Consider the following 21,563-nt stretch of genomic DNA (forward strand, 5'->3'; position numbering starts at 1 on the left):
GTCTAATCAGAATGATATACCTGTGATATAGGTAGACAAAATATACCTGGAACACCTGGGTTCAAATTCCAAATGGACCCTAATGTGTTTCAACTTCTATCTTCTGGGAGATCAGAATTAGTGAATATTATACAATGATAATTCTGACCGGTCATCACATAAAGGATTCCCTTAAATTTATGTTTATAATTTCATCAAATTTATTAAAAAAAAAATTTATTTGTTACATTTTATTTATTTATATTATTTACAATTATATTTTCATTGAAAATGAACGTGCTGAAACTGCCCTCGTACTGAAACAGAAGCATTACAATTCACGCAATAACATGTTTGGGGTGTTCACTGTTATGATCGCTTTAATTATGTAGCAAAACAATGTTTTGCTACATAAATACGTTAGGTAAACAGGTTAGGTGCGAACAAGCGGTAGTGAGTGAGCGTTGGTCAGAACAGTGAACACCCCAAGAATAACTTGCTGAAAAATTTACCTCTTATAACAGCAAAGTACAATAATTTATTAGTGCATATTTGTTGATTCCGTTTATCTCGTTATACTAGGCTAACGCCCGTTATATTATTATGGAAGATTTAGAAAAAATAAATCAATCTTTCAGTGGAAATTTATCCAACTTTGATCTGTTGCAAGTATATTCGCACCACTACAGTGCATTTCGTTTTTGGGCTGGTTTAAATACATATGCTCTACTATAAAGCATATGCTAAATCTGCATATGCTTTGTTATTATATGTCATATACATACATATAGCGTTAAAATGCAAAAAAATTGTATGTATATAATTCTAGACAAAAAGCTCTAATAATCTCACATTAGATCGTTCCAAACCTTCCAAAATTTTTGATTAAAAATAAAATTAGCTTACAAAAATTTTTAAACTAATTTTTAATAAAGTTGGTTTACAAAAAACTACTAATAGATTATTCTAGTTAACAAAGTCGTTATGATGCATTGGATCATAAATAAAAATTTAATTTTAAAAACATGTTTTTTTTATGAATTAATTTCTATGGTTCATTATGGTTGAAAATCATTGTTCACAAAAGGAGGTGACTGAAAATTGAGTGATTTATCAATATATTAACCAAATGCGGAAAGAATATTTAAGAATATGTGGAATTTGTATATATTAAATATCTATATATATTACCTGCACACACACACACATACAATGCATTTAAATTGAATCAATAATTTAATTTTAATATGTAGGATTTTGTTGTATATTATATACATTATTTTATGGTTAAGAATAATATATATTTTTTTCAAATAAGGATATATCTATTTTTAGTCCGGTTTTCCACTTCCCTTAGCTATTATAATTCGGAAAAAGTCAAGAATTTTGGAAAGTTTTTGTGAAAAATGGTCAGTCACAGTGCGGTTATTAGGCTTATCGTTCTTAAATTTCGTTAAAATAAATGAATAAATCATAAGAATAACTTATTATTTAAAAAATTAATGGTATTATACACTTAAGCAAATTGGAAGGCTTGGAAGCCGTATTCTAAATATTGATTCATTACATTAAAATGAGAAATATAAATGGGAATTATTATATAATGTATATGTAAATATGACTTTAGACTTTGCCCCTCCCTCTTTTATTTACATCTTATCTCAAATTCATAGCGCACTATTAATATGCCATAGAAGTATATGTGACATAGAAGTCAAATAATTATTATTTGTTTTTAAATATTTCTTTAAAATGACAAAAACAATATTTATTTATTGTAAATCTTTCGTTGCAACATGATGGGCGTTAGCCTGATGCGTTACAATGGTTTATAAGTGAGTAGTGAACACCAGACTGATGTGATCGGTGAAATCTATTTTATTAATTATTATTACTACTTACATATGTCACTGCTTTTAATTATTCATCACGATAATCCTTCATGAGGTTGGAAAAATCTATAAATACTGATCGGTGATGATTGATGGAATTTATAATTATAGAATAATCATTATCTGTGAGAAACAATAGAAATACACCCAGAAAAAATAAGGTCTAGCTACTTGTCGCAAAATTTTGTTTTATCTTCTATAGAGCTGGTTTCATAATGTATCCATTTTATTTATTTTGCGCTGAATGAATTAATTGCAAGTAAAAAATAATGAATAAAGATTTGACGCATTTTAAAAGAACCGCATCAAAGACCCGCCTTTGTTTTATTAACACGTTAAGGGACTGGAACTGAATATAAATTGAACCCTTAAATTAGAAACAATGGGGATGCCGAATTTTTTTGCGCAGTATTGTATCTACTAAATTTTAAATAAACGTTTCAATGGTTCAACAATTTTCACAATGCCCTTGAAAATAAATGGTCTATAAATCAACAAAGGTAATTCGTTTAGTAAATAATAAATCTGTTCGTGGTAACTTCTTTGTCTTGTAATACTAAATTTACTTTAATTGTGTAATCAATATTTTTTTAATGTGATTTTCATGATTGAATTTCTAGCATTATGATTTTAAAAACAATTTTAATAAAGCCGATAATAACTAGTTGACGTTTGATAGACTTTTTAATAGGTTTTAAAATACTCTGGAAGTGGCAATTCAACCTTTTTAAATTTGAACAAACATTTAATGCGTGGAAAGGGCGAAGCCCTGGCGTCTCTGCGACAAGTAAACTGTCGCTGCTGACTGTGGCTCGAATCCCTGGTATATCAAGCGTTTGGTGGAGTGAAGGGGTTCCTCGGAACCAAATCATCTGTATCAAAACAGCATTTATATGATTCACCGAAAAATTACAATTTTTATCTCGTCTCAAAAAGCGGCTTGAATATGTGTAAATATATAACATATTAAATGATTAGTATCAATAAAATGTCAAGCTGATAAAATCGCGATAATGTATATTTCTCGAAACATCTCGTAAAATTTGTATCAAACTAATTTTATTTTTAAATCAATGTCATAATAACATTGCAATATGTATGAGCTGTTTTAAAATTGTGACTAAATTATAGAATCAATAAAAAACGAAGTAGATCAATAGACTTTGGGCGCTAATGAGCTTTAATTATACGCTTTTCTCCTCTCTTCAACTCGTTTAGTCGACTGTCAGAGACGTCATTTAAAATTTTTTTTAAGAGGGGGGGGGGTGTAAAAGTCGGCCAGTTAATGGTCATTTTTTTTAAATTTCTATTCATTAAGATTCATAGTATTTCATTAAATTAAATTTTTCTGGACAAATTCGAGGGAGTCCCTGTTTAGAATTCACGTCAAAAGCAGTAAAATCGTGCCATCGTAGTGGATCTTGGATATCTTGCATAACTTTTTATTACAATATTACGATTTATAATAAGTGAGAATCGAGTAAAGTATATCTAAACCGAATTTTGACCAATAGGAGGGCGCAAAAAACAATTATTACTTCTCAGAAGTCAAAAATCCACGTCAAAAGCAATCAAATTGTATGTAAATGTATATTTTACTGCATATGGAAAAGCTGAAATCATATAATTTTACTAGCACCTGCCAGATAAATTATATTTTCACTGGTAAAAATATATATCTATCAGTGAAAATGTATTCCGAAATGATTTCACTGAAATTACATATTTTAAAATAAATTTTCGGGATAAATTCGAGACTGTTTTTTAGATTTTCTTTGAGTGTTAATCCTAGAATCAGGGACGTCAATTCAGATTTTTTTTATATTAAAGTTTTAATTAAATGACATGCATTTTTCTTGCCAAATACAAAGGGGGGCAAATCCCCCCCCCCCCACAAATGACATTCCTTGGAAAAAAGGCTTATTTAAATGATTGAATCCCGCCTGATAAAATAATAGATGTCTTCCGAGTGGCACTTTATAAGCGAAATCATTGTAGGCGCTTCCCGATGGTAACAAAATGCTACATATAATAATTTTATTCGAGACAATGCATATTGTTTCTAGGCGTGTGTATCAAGGATCATAAATAAATAAAGGTTAATGTTTAGTTTACTAGTTATTGAAAGTCCATAGCAGTTTATTACAATGTTCTCAGATAAGATACGCATTTAATTAAATTTTAATCATATTTTTAATATAAGTTCAAAGTCAACCCCATAAACGTTTTTACAATTTAATTTTCTTTAAACGTTATCGTGCTTGTGGGTATGTGGGGACGATAAGCGATGAATATTTACTTTGCATTTACGACCTAGTTTAAGAGCGTTATTTGCTCGACTCAAATGCGTTTTAGTCGTAACAACCTTTTTTGTAATGTAATATCTCTTTATGGATTTTGTGTATGTAGTTCTAACCCGATTCTAGGGTTGGACTGTCTGTGCGCAATCGATGGCATTTGAACCGAAATACCAGAAATGAAAAAAAGGTGTACGCCTGAATGTCAGGTAATGATCGCTTAAGTTCGTAGGGGGACAGAGCGTATGTAGATTTTTATCGTGAAACTTTTTTACGTTGTTTGACATAAAGCGACAGGGCCGTCACAGAGTGTAAATACGCGCCCAGGGCGTGTCCATGGTGTTTTGTGTGATATGTATATTGAGGCCTCTTCGGCAGGGCTGCCAACTGTGCGTCGTACTTTTAAAGGGGAAGTTATTTAGTGGATATGTATTCAATATTATAGTGGCACGTGACCATTGAATATTAATGAGTTGAAAGAAATTGATGGGTTCTACAAAAAAATGAGTTATTGCCTTTTATATTTACTTTTACTAAGTAGTATAGGTGAGTACGAGCTTCTAGACGCAAACAAAATTATGATTCAATTCGGATTTAAAAAAAGGTTTTGATGTAAAATATTTCACATCAAGACCTTTTTTTATAGTGGGTCTTTATAAACGAAACCATATACTAGATGTATATGATATAACGGACTTCGGTTATAATATTTCCGCTCAGGTGTGAAAATTAAGCTTTTTTGCTTTTATGATTTTTTAAACTTTGTACCTATTAATTAATTCAAGTTTATTTTAGGAAAGTGTTTTTTTTTAAATTCAAATTTAGATAGCAGAACCCTTTTTTGTGAAATAAAATCACTCATCCCTTTTTTAAATCGGATTTTATTTTTAATTCCTTTATTAAAAATTCACTGGCGTTGTAAAAATGAAAATTAAAAAAAACGCATTAAGCCATAATATCGAAGTTATACATGCACCTAGTGTTGATTAAAACGTTTTGGTAAAAAATGTGAGTGCTAATTTCCCCACGGACGTGTATATCCGCGCGTTATGATTTCTGTTGTGTGAAATATTATTCTAATAAACTTCACCAGAGGCGAAATAGCCGTAAATTAATTTAATGTGTTTCTGCGTCACATTATATTTTTTTTATACATTGTAAATTTCTTACATGTTTTGAGTTTTTTTGTGTTTTCTGTACTTATAACATAATATATTTTTTCTTTCTTTCTCGATGTGTAAAAAGACAATTTAAAAATATATGCGGTTCTTAAGTAGTTAATGTTTATGGTTCTTGAGTTTGTCGCGGTCATTGTTTACGACAATTTCTCTTATGGCTTTGTTAAATTAATCATTCTTACTGGACATAAAAATATATTAAAGTCTTTCAGATAAAACATATTTTATGTTAGAATTATTATATAAAATAGTTGAAACGTCAATATTTATAGTTTTTTTCTGCGTCTTATTTACTTATGTAAATCGTTTTTATCTTGTTATCATATAATGGTATCTTATTAAAATTCACTGCTAAGAAATAGTTATATTACATATTATAAATTAGATTACAGTATTATACTACTGTCACTAAATTATCAAATAGTTACTGGTATAATTGTCAAAAAGTTAATTTCTGCCTATTTTAATTTGTTTTTTTCGAGAGTCGTAATCCGTAATTCTAAATTAAAAGTCGATGATCAGTTAATGGAGAATCTTAAACTTTTTCATAAATCTACTTGTGTATCACCCACGGCTTATATAATCAAAATGCAGACTTTGATTCTATTTTTATTAAGACTTGATCTTGTAAATTGTTTATCAAAACCATCACTTCTTATGAATAAATTTAAATAAACATGTCGATGTTACATTATTATAAATAATAATTAAAAAAAACACACAAACAATCTTACAAGTTATAAAGTTTATTTTGGCTTTCCTGTCTTTTGTATGAAATGTGTGAATAAATTGACAACTCGAGATGTACGAAAATTAAAATTATTCGTTTTTATCTCAATTATGACGTTTAATTTCATAACTTTCATAACATTGTTAAACAAAATTTAAAAAACATCACAAAGTAATACATCTATTTTGTACAAAATATCAAACCTCAAAACTGCTGCTCTGAATAATTTATATTTTTGATTTTTTTGTACCATTTTTAGTTTTCTTTTCAAAATCACTTTTATTGTATTATTACTTTTATGTTATATATTTGGCCACAAAATATAATAACTAATGTGTAATGCCTGTACTCTCTCTGGAAGTTAGCCAATGTTGGCCAAGGACGGAGAATATAGTGGGTTACTTCGGTCAAGTTCGGTTCTGCCAGCTCTAAAATCTCTCGGAAGTTGTCCGAGGTTACCGAGAACGGGAGGTAAAGTGGGGGTAATTCAGTCGACTTGGCCAGCTTCGAGTGCTTCCGAACATTGTCGACAAACGGACCGAAGTCAAAGAAACCGAAGTCGGAGCTGCTCTTTCGAGCGCTCGCGTGTTAAGTGACGAGAGTGAGAGAGATAATGATATGGTTTTTTGCAAATTGAGATAGAACGAGTAACTCGGTTCAATTTCAGTATGCGCGTAGGCGTCATATGGTCAACACGCATGTCGAGCGCTGCATCGTGGTCACGTAGTCAAGTTATAATACCACATGTTTATCGGGGACTTCAACAGACTCTTACTGACATCTTTGAATATTTTAGGGCACCAAAAGGGATTAATTATATGTTTGATAGTATATTCTTCTAACAGATATCGTTATTATATTTTTTTTCATATAAAATTAAATAATTAAAAAATATTATAATCTTATATAAAAATATTAAGTATTTTCCTAGATCGGTTTATATAAATGTCACACCATAACGAATTTTTATTTAGAATTGATGGCGACGAATTCTAGGATAGTCACAGATGTGGTGTTTGTATTCTGAAGTATCATTTTTATGCCTTATGGCATTTTGCAAAAGCCGACAAAGATTTTGCGTAAATTGAATATTTACGACCGAAAAGTTTTCATTTATATTGCATTGGTGAGTGCCCACACAAACTTTTATAATTATTTTAATAATATGACAATTTAAAAATTACGATTATTTGGCACATTTTTCGATCGCGTTCAAATATGCCGGCTGTACGTGACAGCAGCCGCCGTGCGGACGTCGTTCACGGCCGCCGCCCGGACGGCATATGAAATTTGTGGCAGTGTGCTTCAGTTGAACTTCGGTTCGGACAACTTTCGGACAAGGCAAGCATAAGGTTATAAAATTATTAGTTTTATTTTGGCACGTGTATTTTTTTCATTAAGAATGATTTTATTAACTGACATAATAATGATGAAACATACAATGAAATTGTTCAAAATAAAATAAACTATTCATGGCTGGAAAATTTTAACAAATTTTACATATATGTAGATGTACATATATTTATTGAATACAGTTTAATACAGCAGAAATAATACACATAGTCACACATGATAGAATCATCCATTATATGATTGTTGAAAATGTGTTTTTGTACTGTGTTATCTTTGTTAGATAATGTAACGAATGTAGTGTTCATATATTATGTTTATGATATAGGCAAATTAATATTTGTTAATGGGTTAATTCAATAAATATTTAATTTAAATATGATTTACTTAAAAATATCAATGACAACATTGTATAACGTTACATCATAATATGAGCGATATTTTAAAAGTTGTTATAAAAAGTAAATTGGCTGGAATTATCTCGCTGTTTGCTTAGAAAGATAAGAGAATACTAGGATAGCTTAATCAGAGATAACTTACCAAAATATGTATCATAATATATATTTAAGTTTATATGTAATATGTACAATATTGTTGTATAAAAACTAACGTATTATTATGTATCAATTTATTAAACTAGTTATACGCATATTATAGACTTGATTATTGGAGAATAACATATTATGTCACAGCTTGATCTTGACTTTTGTTTGATGATACATAGTTGTATCATTTTTCTTCGATCTTTTCTCACTATCTGTTACGTTTGCGTTTTTCATCAGATAGCACACAAACATTTCCGTGCAAATATTACAAGACATGCAAAAAAGCTTTCTCGGAAAGCGTCGTAAAGTGTCATAAATTATACATCGCTTCGCCCTTTTGGGCTAGGCCCGCTAATTAACGAGCGACCTCGGATTTTTTTTACACAAGAAACTTTCACTATTCCCATTATGGATGACTCTGATTCGATTAACGATTCACATATCGAATGGGAAATGTACGAGCGACTTCATAAATATGTGGCTCATAAGGTCGATTCGTTTTTGGGCAAGTTAAATACTATATATCGTAGATTTGACTTACTTAGTATATATATTGTTTAAAAACATCACGCATCGATTGTTGTTTATTTTTTTTATCATTACAATTTTATCAGTTTTAAATCAAAATACATTTTTAATGACTTTGAATCAACAAATTCGACCGGAAAGATTTAATCGCATGTTTACGTTATCATTACGTGACATCATATCTTTTTGTTATGAATCGTTTTGATGAAAAGATGTGCAGGTTTGATTGTCAGCGTTTACATTTTCATACACTGTTAATATTAAGCCCGAGATGCTTCAGTAAACAGTGCAATAAATGTTCTTAAATGGCATGCATTAAAAATGGTGACAATAGTTTATTGCACGTTTAATTACATTACTCACGTAACCTTCAATGAATCATTTGAAATAACACTATGTAAAACATATATTATTTTTTAACAATTTAAAAGTTGTGTAATATTTTATTTAAAAAATGAATCAATGAGTTTTTTTTAAAAAAAACATGCGATTGACACCTACATGACCGTCTATATTCATTTATTTTATATTCTTTTTGTTTTTATTGATCTCAAATTTCTGTCATGTGATTAGTCGGTCGCCTTGAGGGATGGTACCGTTATGTGTAAACACACAGGGCAGTATTGTTTTTTGCTCTCAACATTATTATCTTATCGTGCATTTCATTATTGATGTAGCTATATGTTTTATTTATTATTAAAAGTCTTGCTCTACATGCAATTTTTTAACTATTTTTAATTAGTCGTGTTTTTTTTTGTTGCTCAGTGTTGTCATATTTTGAAGCAATAAAATCGCGTTGATAACGCTCGATTATCAATTTTTTGTAATAATATTACGAGTGAAAATCGAATAAAGCACATCTAAACCAAATTTTGACCAATAGGAGAGCGCAAAAAACAATTATCACTTCTCAGAAGTCAAAAATCCACGTCAAAAGCAATAAAATCGTGCCGTCGCCGTCGCAGTGGGAACGCTCGTTACCGAGCGTTCCCACTGCAACGGCGCCGACACAATTTTATTGCTTTTGACGTGAATTTTTGCCTTCTGAGAAGTGATAATTGTTTTTGCGCTCTCCTATTGACCAAAATTCGGTTTAAATATACTTTGATCAGCCCTCTTATATTAAAAGTCCATAGTAATATCGGTAAGTAGAATATTTTTAAAACATAGTGTAATATCAAAATGCAGACACTTATTTTTCCGCTTATTTTCTTCTGAGAAAAGAGTTGTCTATGTTTGTATTTTGGACTCGACCTAATGAAAGTTCTATTATTAGGTTAGGTTTGGGTTTTAACAGCAAATGGATGTTTCGCAACTGTCAAATTGGGTTTTATAGACATTTTAGAGCGGCATATTAGCGCCTATCTTTTAAATTATATTTTCGCTAGCAGAAATTAATATCTACTAGTGAAAACGTATTTGGACTTTCCTAGTGAAAATATAATTTTACCAAAAAATACACATTCACTGTAACATTTATACATTGGATGTAAATAAATAACGATAAGTATGTAAATATATATATATTAATACATATAGAAAAGTTGAAATCATATCATTTTATTAGCACTTGCTAGATAAAAATATGTATCTACTGGTGAAAATATATTCCGATATGATTTTACTGAAATGACATATTTAAAAAAATATTTTCAGGATAGATTCGAGACTGTTTTTCTAGATTTTCTTTTAGGCAATGTTAGACATTGCCTTCAAAAGCAGTGGGTGCTTTTGAAGGCAATGTTCCGCTCCTTTTATTTCTTGTATGTATAAAAAAGGGTTAAAGGAACTTGTACCTAAAATACATCAGTACATTCATCTCAAGCAACTTCATTATTTCAGGTCGATTTAAATTTTTTAATAAATATATTCTTGCTATGCTTTTTCCAGAGTCTGGCCCCTCAATGATTTCTACATGATGATATCATTTTAAAAATAAAATTGCATCGAGTTGGACGTTTGCAGCAGAATGTTTTTTTTAATGTTTTATAACGCTAGACAAACTCTGAGAATTGCAGTATAGATCGTAATGAAGCATTAGATATATTTGTCATTTACTTCAACCGCTCCTTGGTCATTTTATGGTCGTTATAATATTAATAGTGCTATTTTATTATAGTACATTAATGATAGACATGACGGATTGACCTATTTTGTGTTGTAATAAAAATGTAACGACATGTCACGCCATAAATAAACTAAGCCTCGTCTTTAATTTTAAATCGGATATGTTCGTCATAAAATGCACTAGTTTCTAACTTACATCTTCTATATTTAAATCACTTCGTTGATCCTAGTTACTGTATGTATTATGTTACTAACTCAAACCATTCATTCAAAAACAATGCAAATTGACAGACGTTAAAAGTGATTGATCACAATCGCGGGCTTATTAATCCGTTTGTCAAGTACAGAAACCACTACAATTTGCTACCAATTTTTCATAGATATTGTCGTTGTTTTTCATATATATATATATTGGTAGGTACTCGCAAACACTTGACGTTATTAGCTCGTAACCAGATACACCCGCATCTTTACTTTAATTGATCGACCGAACAACGACGTCTAGATATACGTAGATACTAACTATTGTACTGCCATGTGATGCGCATGAACTGTATGTACATTTGTGTACTTTTTGGGCGTCGCTTTTGTTGACGTTCACTGTTGCGCAACTGAGAGAATATGGACGCATTGCGCAATATTCACGCACCGTCGATTTTTTGAATCCAGAATGCGTGTTTTGTCTTCATATGCATGAATAATAAAAGCTCGGACTACTGTTCGAAGACGTGGGAATTTCTTATGTGTCCCCTGGGTGACTGAGAGTACAATTTTGATGTCCTTTAGATGCGTTGCAAAAGATCATTTTAGTGTTGGTCTATAGATATATAATATGCTTCGGATATGACTAATCCAAATCACTGGACAGGGAGAAGTCCCAGTCATTTATTTTTATTGAGTTAAACACAGTTTTGAAAGCAAATCATTTGGTTGTTTGTGGCATTTGTAGCTGAAAATCATTTATATTGCAACAAGACCACCTAAAAGCTTATTTGGTAGATCAGCTTGTTGAACTCAAGTACACTTCTCAATCCGAAACAATGCTGCTAATATACATATATATTTTCTAGGTAGATTTCATTCCAATCGGTTGTATGAAATATACAATATTATAAAATTTTCGGAAATTTTTATTTTTAGAATATTTAAGAATATTTAATATCAAAAAATGACATTGTTTTGTCCCGGTCTTCGTGTTTTTTAGTTAAGACAAAATATTATTAGCATTTCGTCCATGTAAAGTTTATATATTTTATGTTATGATATAAGTGAAATCTTATTATGGGCTCGTGTGAAGAGAGAAGCGGTTGCTTCTTCGATATTTGACGGTCTAATGTCGGTCGGTCTCCTCTTTACCCTTTGAGTAGTAAGTTCATTTATACACACTTGTTAATTTGTTACTATACACCAGGTAGTGAGGTAATTTTACGTATTTTTTGCCTTTATATTTACTATTTTATATTGCTTTTATAGTAAATTATAGAGGAAAAATCACTATTTTTAAACTTTTTATTGCTTTGATTTAGTTATTTTATTTTACATAATTGTTATGTATAATTCGGCCGTGGTGGATTTTTTTGCAGAACCTTATTTTGAAAGCTCTGGATGATGGTGGAAGCACAGGCGCTACTCCAGATGAGTCCTTGTTTTTTGATGGGTGCTCTAAAAACAAAAAAAAAACTAGCCTGCCGATGTTTATGACTTAATAGTGTAATATTTAGCTATTGAAAATTTTTTGTATGTAAGGTATGTCTGTATATTTTTGCATAAGCAACAATTATCATTGTATGTTAGTGAATTGCCGTGTGGTCTAATCATTAAACTAGTTTTTACGCTCTTTTAATTTGCAATATGTTAATGAACATTTCTTTAAGACATTGATAAAATGTTAATCGTTCATTTACTTTTTAAATATAAATTATATACATAGCTCCTTATATAATATAATTTGCAAGGTATTAAATTCTGTAAAATCATCTAAAAATTTTTTATAAATCCAAAAAATTAAGCTTATCTTTTATTTGACGACATAAAGCAAGTAATAAGCTTCAAGATAAAATAGTACGCATCTAATTGTATTATGTTTGCCTGAAAACATTTGTACAGCAGAGCTTTCCAAGCATTAAAAGATTCTTGGAAATTATTTATGTACACTCGTCAGGTGTAGTTGGCGTTATATTTGATATAGCAACTCTTTTTGTAAGTTCAATTGGAACACTCTGAACAAATTTTCTGTTTAAATATTGCAATAAAATTGTGATGAAAAATGTGGAAGTTTTTAACTCATTATGGCAGCATTATGTTTTATACACAATTGCGGAAAATAAAAAGTAGACCCTACGATCTCTCGATCCTTAACACATTGAGGCATCACCCTGGATTGTTACAATTCGGCGAGGGTGCTCGCTGCCTGATCGGTTTTTGTTGGGGTACATTCCGGTTTTAGATGCATTCTTTTGTGTGTGTTTTTTTGAACGATTCTAAGATGCGCCGTCAAAATATATGTACATATATAGGCTTTTTAATGTTACGTATGTGTATTATTGCGTTAATGGTGAGTTTATTGTTGTGTCGGTCATCGCGAGGCAATCGATTTTTTTTGTGGCAAATTATTTGTTCTGTACATTGACTGATTTTATTAAAATGTGTGCGATAAACTAATTTAATATGTTTTTATTATAGAGACATGTTCCATATTTTATATAAAATTGATTATTGTAGTATTCGTCTTGTTTTTCATCATTTAATTGATCAGTTTTTAAGATTATATTTAAAAAAATACACATTAGAATATCTTATGTGCTTGCGCTATTTTTTTTACAAATTAGATTGCTTGCAATTTAGACAAACTTGATAAACAATAAATAATAAGTTTCCATAAATTATAGCATTATTGTATGAAAGATACTTTTCATCATATCACACCATGATTTAAATGTCGTTGATGTAGAGACATATAAAATGTCACATTAAATCCATTATTTTTTTGTAAGAATATTTTTTTTCCAACGGTCATATTTTAAATAGCTGTAGATTTGGCAGAGCTGTTATTCGGCACTTGTAATTTGATTAAATTTTAGTCACTTTTGGTATCTTGTATTTTTGTAGACACCAATTGTCTTTTTTAGCTCTCAAAATTTCCGATCGTCACGTGCGCTTGCGAAATAATGAAGCTTTTTTCTTAAATGAACTTAAGATTGTAATTTTCTATTACTATGTTGATTACTACGTATACATATATATTATATGGATTATTTTGTATTTATTCAGGATTCTCGAGAAAGTTTCCGTCACTCTAATCACCTCACCATTACACTTTCCGGCGATCGTTTTGCCGAGTAGAGGAGTAATTTTCTACATGTGCAGTTTCCAAGTTCCGGTTGCTCGGTGTACGATTTGTTGCATTTCACGATGCATAAATTTAGAAATTTTACAACTTAGTTAACACTCATAAATTTCTCGCTAAACCGAGTTCATAAAATCGCGCCTACCGTCACGTAACCTTTTTGGAAAAGTTCCGTAATCTTCGAGAACAATTCGGGCGGCGCAGCAATGCGGCGCGTCGCGTCGTATTCATTTTCAATTGCCTCACAAGGCCTCTAATAAACGATCGGTATCACTGCGTTTGTTTTCAATGATGTATTTGTTATTGAAGGAGAGATATGGAAATATTCGGAAAAATTGCTCGATAAAACAGCATCTGTTAATCTATTTTCGGTCGACGTTTATACGTGTCGATCAATTGGGGCAATGGTATCTAGTCTAAAACAAATACAGTTTAGGAGATATGAAATATCGATGGCGAAACTTTTTACTGTTCGATCTGACGGAAATCCTAGAAATGTGACATTAAAAGATTGGTCATATATGTAACTTAAATAATGATAAGCATTGCAGTAATATCGCGATCGCGATCGATGTAATTCTCAATATTTATCCTGTTATTCTTTTTTTTATATATTACTGTTATTGTTACAAAATAAATCGCCTATGATTTGCTGACGTCTGCACAATTGTGCGAATTGTTACGATGACATCGAATACTCTGGAGCGTTAATATACTTCAATGGCGCTGTGATTTATAATGGAACAGTTTCAAAAATTCAAGCAATGATGTGCTGTGTTATCAAATATTTGTTAATATGTTCATTGTGTGTCTATGACATGAAGTGAATGCATAATAAACGCTTTCAATTCTGTTTTGAGGATCACATTGCAAAACAATCGCCACAACGTAAACGTAACGTGACGCTTTCCTTTTCACCTTTAGAGAATTGAAGAGGTATTGGGTTCGTCGCGTATTATTTAGCGTATACATAGGTAGATAGGGACGGATCCAAAAAAACCGAGGTGTGGCCGTTCCTAATTCAATATTTGCCTTTGAATTGCTCGTCGTTAGCAATCTGTTAAATTGCGTTTACGATAAGCACAATCACACGGACATTATGTTACTATTTATCGAAAAAATTAGCTGCACGTGAGCGGTAAGAGTTGCAATCAAAGTGAGAAATTCAAAATTCGTAAAACCCTTAGTTTGATGCTTTTTAATATGTAAAATATATCTAGTTAACGACTGAAAATTTAATCTTAAACTAAATCCCAGACAAGGGCGATCCAATTATTTAAAAATGTTTAACGTCACTGCCGGAGCCGTTGACCGTGTGTATCGGCACGTGATTCACGCAAGAACAACCTGTTGCCAGTTGCTTGTTTTTCGGCTTAATTTGATCTGAATAATCGAGTTAATGAATTGCTACGTAAGTGTTTTTATTACTGTGCATGTAAAATTATGCCATTAAAAATGGTTTAATAGGGTTTCAATAAAAAATCTTTGCCCAAACAAAACAAGTGAAATTCAATTTTAAAATTATAAAAACACACGCTTATAAACAAATCGTTGTTATTGCTTTTGTAATTATCGGATGATCGCCCACAAGGGATGTACCGGAGGCGGAGCTAAACAATAGCACGATTGGTACTAAATTGGTCTTCTCTCCCATTCGTTCAGTATGAAAGTCTTGATTGTATACGAATTACTCGCCAGAGAACAATTCGCTTTTTGACAGCTGCATTTTTATTATAAATGTATCCGTATAAATACATTGTTTATGTGCGATAAGCTTTGTATTAAACAGCTCTTTTAGCTTAAAAGTCACACCATTTTAGCGTATAAATATAATTTTACGTAGGAGTGCGTCGATGGCTAAGCTTTGATAATGACAAATGCTAGAATTGCAGAACTTTCAGAGCGGCAAGGTTCATTGGCCGCAATGACCATAATCAAGGGTGAAAGATTTACAATATTTAAAAACTTTTTATTATAAATATTACAAAAATTAAGTCGCTGTATATTGTATAATAAAAAACACTGTATAAAAAAACAATCCATTAAAAAAACTTAAAAAATATACAAATATAAAAAAATTACAAATTAATAATAAAATCTCCCATTGACAATATTTTCTTTTTATTGTGTGATCCAACATTTTGCCCCTTTTTTGCTGAATACTAGTATTTTTTTATTTAATTTTATTAGTATTTTTTTGAGCATAATTAAAATGAGCAATATATAAAATAATTATTCCATAATACGAATTGTTTGTGCATTACTGTTGGACAGATTAAGTGCGAGGGAGCGAGCGAGTATTGGTCAAAACAGTGAATACCCCATGAAAAAATCTTTTTCGAAGAAAAAAATCCGATTTCATTTTGACGCCCTCACTGATCAACAATTCACACATTACAAAATTCAAACAGTTGCCCGTCCATGAAAGTAGTTAATGATTAATTAAAATAATTGTTATTAACCAATGATTATTTATTATTTAAATATTATTTAAAAGGCAATCAATTGTTTTTTGCACTAATTGGTTAAATAAATATAGAACCCAAACTATTAATATACAAGTCCTCTAATAAAACAAGAGTATGTCTTCCGGGTGACTTTTTATAAACGAAACCATTGTGGTCCCTTCTTAATGTTATGTATACGAGACAATAAAACCTGTAGAAGTTCATAAATAAATAAAAATGCTTATGTTTAATCGCTTTTCAAATTCTTGTGTGTTCCAAAATTATGATTTCTCTTGTGTTTTTGTTAATCAAAATACTTGAGAATTTTCTCAGAACATCAAACGAATAGCATTTTTAAGTAAACCGAGTCGAATCGAATTTTGAAGAAGATATTTCATATAATTAAATAAAATAATATCAGTTATTTTAAGATGTAAAAACGAAAGTAAGGCACCTGTTACTTTTAGAGGACAATACAGTGAGCAACATATAAAATAGTTGTTTCATAAAACGAATGGTTTGTGCACTTTACAATGAATCTTTTTAAAAAAAATCTGAAAATTTACTTTACATAAATACAGAAATAATTCGTTTTATGGAACAAAGTATTTATTTTAATGCACATATCAATTAAAATAATTACTATTTAAATTGCACCCGTATTTTTAAAATATTTTATTGATGATATTTTTTTTTGTTTTTGACTATAAAATTATAATATTAGATCAGATTATTAATTATTAACATATTTTTTTCTTATATCGTGTTTTATTATTTTTATTATATACTCTTAATTAGAAAATTATTTATGCAACTTCAATGTGAACAGTTGTTTTTAGATACTCCGCTTAAGACATTGCGACATAAATTTGATCATGAGAAGAGCATTATTCTTTCAATGCAAATATATCTGTCATAGTCGGTTGTCATTGCTTATTTATTGTCATGGCAAAAGCAAAGAGATTTGGGAATCGCCTATTCCATTCAATATCCCTGCCTAAATCGCGTAAAATCATATGTCCGAATGCACAGTTTTTATCCTCATAATTGCGCTACTAACTTTGAGCGTTAAATTGTGCTGTTTATAATTTAATATATTAATGTGCTAAAAAATAGCATTACTTCTTAACTCTTTTCCTTACGAGCATTTTCAGATTACTATCTAAATATATATGTATTGCATATTTGGGGCGCCTAAATTGTTTATTCGTGAAAACTATAGCTTTTACCTTCTACCCATTAGTTAATGCAGGTGTTATGAACACGCATAACGGCAATAACTTTTAATCTTAAAAATGTCAATAAAATTGTTTATTAATTTATATATATAAGCAAGGTCGTTTAAGTAAAGAAATAATATATATTATTAATAATTTTTGCATTTGATACGTGTAGGTTAACATCGTTGATCGTATCGTATCACAATTGCATCCCTTGTTCCTAAATCTGGGACGTTAGCGCTCGAGAATGCTCCCCTTACTTGAACCATCTATCTTCTTGACGAGCTTTACAGGCACGAGGAGCTGTTTCTATTTATGTCGGATGTTTTTAGCAACACGATGGGCGTCAGCCTAATGCGTTACAACTGGGTAAACACAAGCATATATAACTAAGTAATTAGTAACATATACTGAAATAAGTCTATATATCACTGACATTGATTTTTATTGGTTATAAGCTATTATTACAGCTTATAATCAATATATAGATCGCTATGCACGATTTTAATTATTCATCCGTGAGAATAGGAAAATCTAGGAACACTTAATATGTGATGATCGTTAAATTCGATTTCATAGACATGATAAAATTATTCATATGGAGGTATTAGTCACTGATTTATACCATGTGTGTATGTATTTGGATATATTAATGAGCTCACGTTTATCATATGCATGTACATGTGTATGTGTATAAAACTGTGTGAAATATTTAGTAGATATAATGGCCATTTTGATGCATTGACTGCTTGTTTTAATTTGGATCAGACTCCATACTTTGCTACTCATTGCGAGCCCCGCTTCCGATCGCTAGAGCAAGATTGCTCGCTTGCACTATCGATAGAATTTGCATTATATGAAGCAATGCTTCTACAGAATAAATATAAAAAAAATAGTAGAAGAGCGTTCTTTTAGTGATACCCAGAAAGACTAATTTAATAGTGATCATATACAATATTAAATAAATAAAATATTATTCTGACCATAAAAATTTTTTAGTTGATATTATTTATTAGACTTAAACGTTTTCCGCCTATAAAACTCTGTTACAAAGAACCAATCAATTGTTGCGATTTAATTTTAACCGATAAACGTTTATGTACATACACACTCGCGTCATTCGTTATTGGCTCTAAAGTCCGGCGTTTGCAACGAATGCACCTCTCGAATTAACCCTTGTCGGTTCGACCGATCGACCTCGCAACCATCGATATCACTACGTACATATCAATGTAATTATTCCCATACATATAATATTTCGGTTTTCGTCACGCGAACTAAAATCTCATAATCTAGGGTAGTATTTATTTTTTTTATTTTTTTTCACTCTCGCGCTGACAACCCTGGTCGGAATAAGCACGCGAGCGATGTATGTACATAGCTACATACATATTGTATGTGTATGTATGTTCGAAAAATCACTATCGTCGATGCGCAGTGATGATTGCACTGTTTATGCCCCGGCACGTGCGGCAAACGAGATTCTTTTTTGTTGTGACCTATTCGGCGAAATGCGTAGAGAAACTCAAAATGTTTTCACTACCATATTTGATATAAGAAATTAAGACTAGACAAATGTTATACTTTACCCTTTCACCGCGGCTGATATTTTTGCGCGGCAATGTGGGGGGGGGGGGCACCTATTCAAAATTTTCCGGTAATACTTATATTTCGCAAAACCCATTTATCGATTAAGAGGGTAGTGAGAACGGTGTATCGATAAGGGACAGGAAATCGCTATTTAACAGTCCGAAAGTATTGTTTCACAATTTTTTATGACTTAAATATTTGCCGTTTAACAAAAAAAATAAGAATGCGAGTATTTGCAAAACATACACATGGCATACTCGGGGGATTAGGTCTATTGTTATTATTTACCGTCAGTAATTTATGATCGTTAGAGACTAGCTCGCTCGTTATCCAACGGTTGATGGTTAGCACCGCTAGCATGAGATGTGAATAGATTATTTTTAAACAATTCCAATGCAATTTTGATATCAACTACAAATAATAAATTATTTGATTATATAATTAATATTTGTTAACAACACAAATTATTTACTTTTGACTTTTGCAAATATGAATAGAGCAAATTCTGCAAAATTTCATGTTTTTAATCCGCAGATTCGGCACTCCATATATTTTTTGTAAATTCTTTGACTTATAATAGAAACACATTTTTGCTATCAGCAATATATTGGGACGAGTGAGCCGTTTTACGTGTTTTTACGATAAGCAAATTCATATATTAAAATTGCCCCACAATCACAGACAAAAGGTGAAACAAAATGGTTCTGAAATATTTCTTAGCCATTCTTTCTATTTTACTTTGGTTTTATGTCAAAATGTAATAATGACAGTAGACTCTAAAATTGATTTATTATGACTAAAATTAAATCTTACTTAAATAAAACTTTATAAATATTACATTACTTTAATTTGCATAGGTTTTACGCAGCTGTTTTTGTGCCGGCAAAGTAATAAAAATCAAAATGCTAAATAAATGCATTTAAAGACGTTCCAGATAGACAAAAAAGGTCGTAAATACTTTAAAGACAACGTCTACAGTTGATGTATTTTGAATAGGTACGATTTAACAGGGAATTATGTGCATTTAAATATATACTTGTTTGTGCATTACAATATAAAAATAAGCATTAAATAAATACGATTGAGCAATATTTTATTTGTGATTTGTGCATTAAAATATTAAAAATGAGCAATAAATTATATTCATAATATTGAAAACATAACTTTATTGTAACAGTTGCGAAATGTCCAATTTCTGTACACATCCAAACATATCTTAATATTAATACAGGCGGCCCTCGAATGTTGAATGTACGAAAGTCGAGGAAAGTAAAAAAAATTGAAATTGTGTGTATTTTAAAATATTTATTTATCAAGTAAATATGAGATGTTTAAGAGGCGTTTAAGTGGGGCTTGCGGGTGTTTCCTTTAAAAAGTTATCAAGAGTTAACTGTTTTCCACTATTCTTTTTCTTTTCTTCATATAGTATTTATAAAATGCTATGTTTTTATTGATCGCCCCACGCACTTGAGATATGCGTTTTCCATTGGGATCACAATCTTCCATAATATTTAAAAATTTGTCAAGGTGCGTGAAGGCTTCATTCATATTTTTCATTGTTAAAGAGTTTTCCAAAATAAACCTGTCTCATCTACATTAAATATTTGGCTAGAGGAATATTCTACATCTTCAATAATTTTGGATAATTAGGTAATAAATTCTTTTGCAGCATCTTTATCCGCATCAGCTGATTCTCCAGTAAATTTAATATTATGAAAAGAATACCTCATTTTAAAATTGTAAAACCAACCATTACTTGCTTATAAAACCGTGTTAAAATATTTTTTTAATCTTTCCTTCCAATCTTTGTGCAAACTAAGCGCTTTTGCTTGAATAATTGAAATACTCAGAGGGACATCTTTTTGATGTTGGTCATCGATCTACGATGACAAAGATTTTCCATTTCATCCACGTTTTTTTTTTGCTGTGTTTTTTTGGAAACATATCATTAAAGATTGTGGAAATATATCTTTATTTTCCACAATTTTGAACGTATTCTTTAATTATATTTTTATTTTGCAAAATTGAACATATCGTAGACCTGTTTGTATCATACGAACGTCCGATTGAAGCAAAAGATTCACCGCTATCAAAACGTTTTTTAAAAAAAAAATTAAATTTAAAAAAGTTGTTTTTTTTAATGTGCGAAATAGCGAATTGTGCGAAAGTCGAGGGCCACCTGTATGTATTGAGAAAACCACACCAACGCTAATGCACAGTTTATTTGTTTAATGCACATATTATTCGTTTTAAGCACCACTGTATTTTTTTGGAGGTTCATTTTATTTTATATATTGCTCATTTATATTGTCCTTGTTTTAATGTGGATTTCTTTGTAAACATTTGATCTAATAGTTGTAATATAAATCATGAATTATGTAAACCCGAAAATAT

General features: G+C 30.6%; 1 protein-coding gene across 2 annotated transcripts in view; it reads left to right on the forward strand.

The window, feature by feature from the left end:
- The window catches only part of LOC148232740 (acyl-CoA Delta-9 desaturase-like), a 43,162-nt gene that overhangs the window by 679 nt on the left and 20,920 nt on the right, over positions 1-21,563 (forward strand). The gene's annotated exons all lie outside the window — the stretch shown is intronic.

Source organism: Plectrocnemia conspersa, unplaced genomic scaffold (genome assembly GCF_051122295.1).
Source record: "Plectrocnemia conspersa isolate PC_06_02 unplaced genomic scaffold, ASM5112229v1 ptg000008l, whole genome shotgun sequence".
NCBI lineage: Eukaryota > Metazoa > Arthropoda > Insecta > Trichoptera > Polycentropodidae > Plectrocnemia > Plectrocnemia conspersa.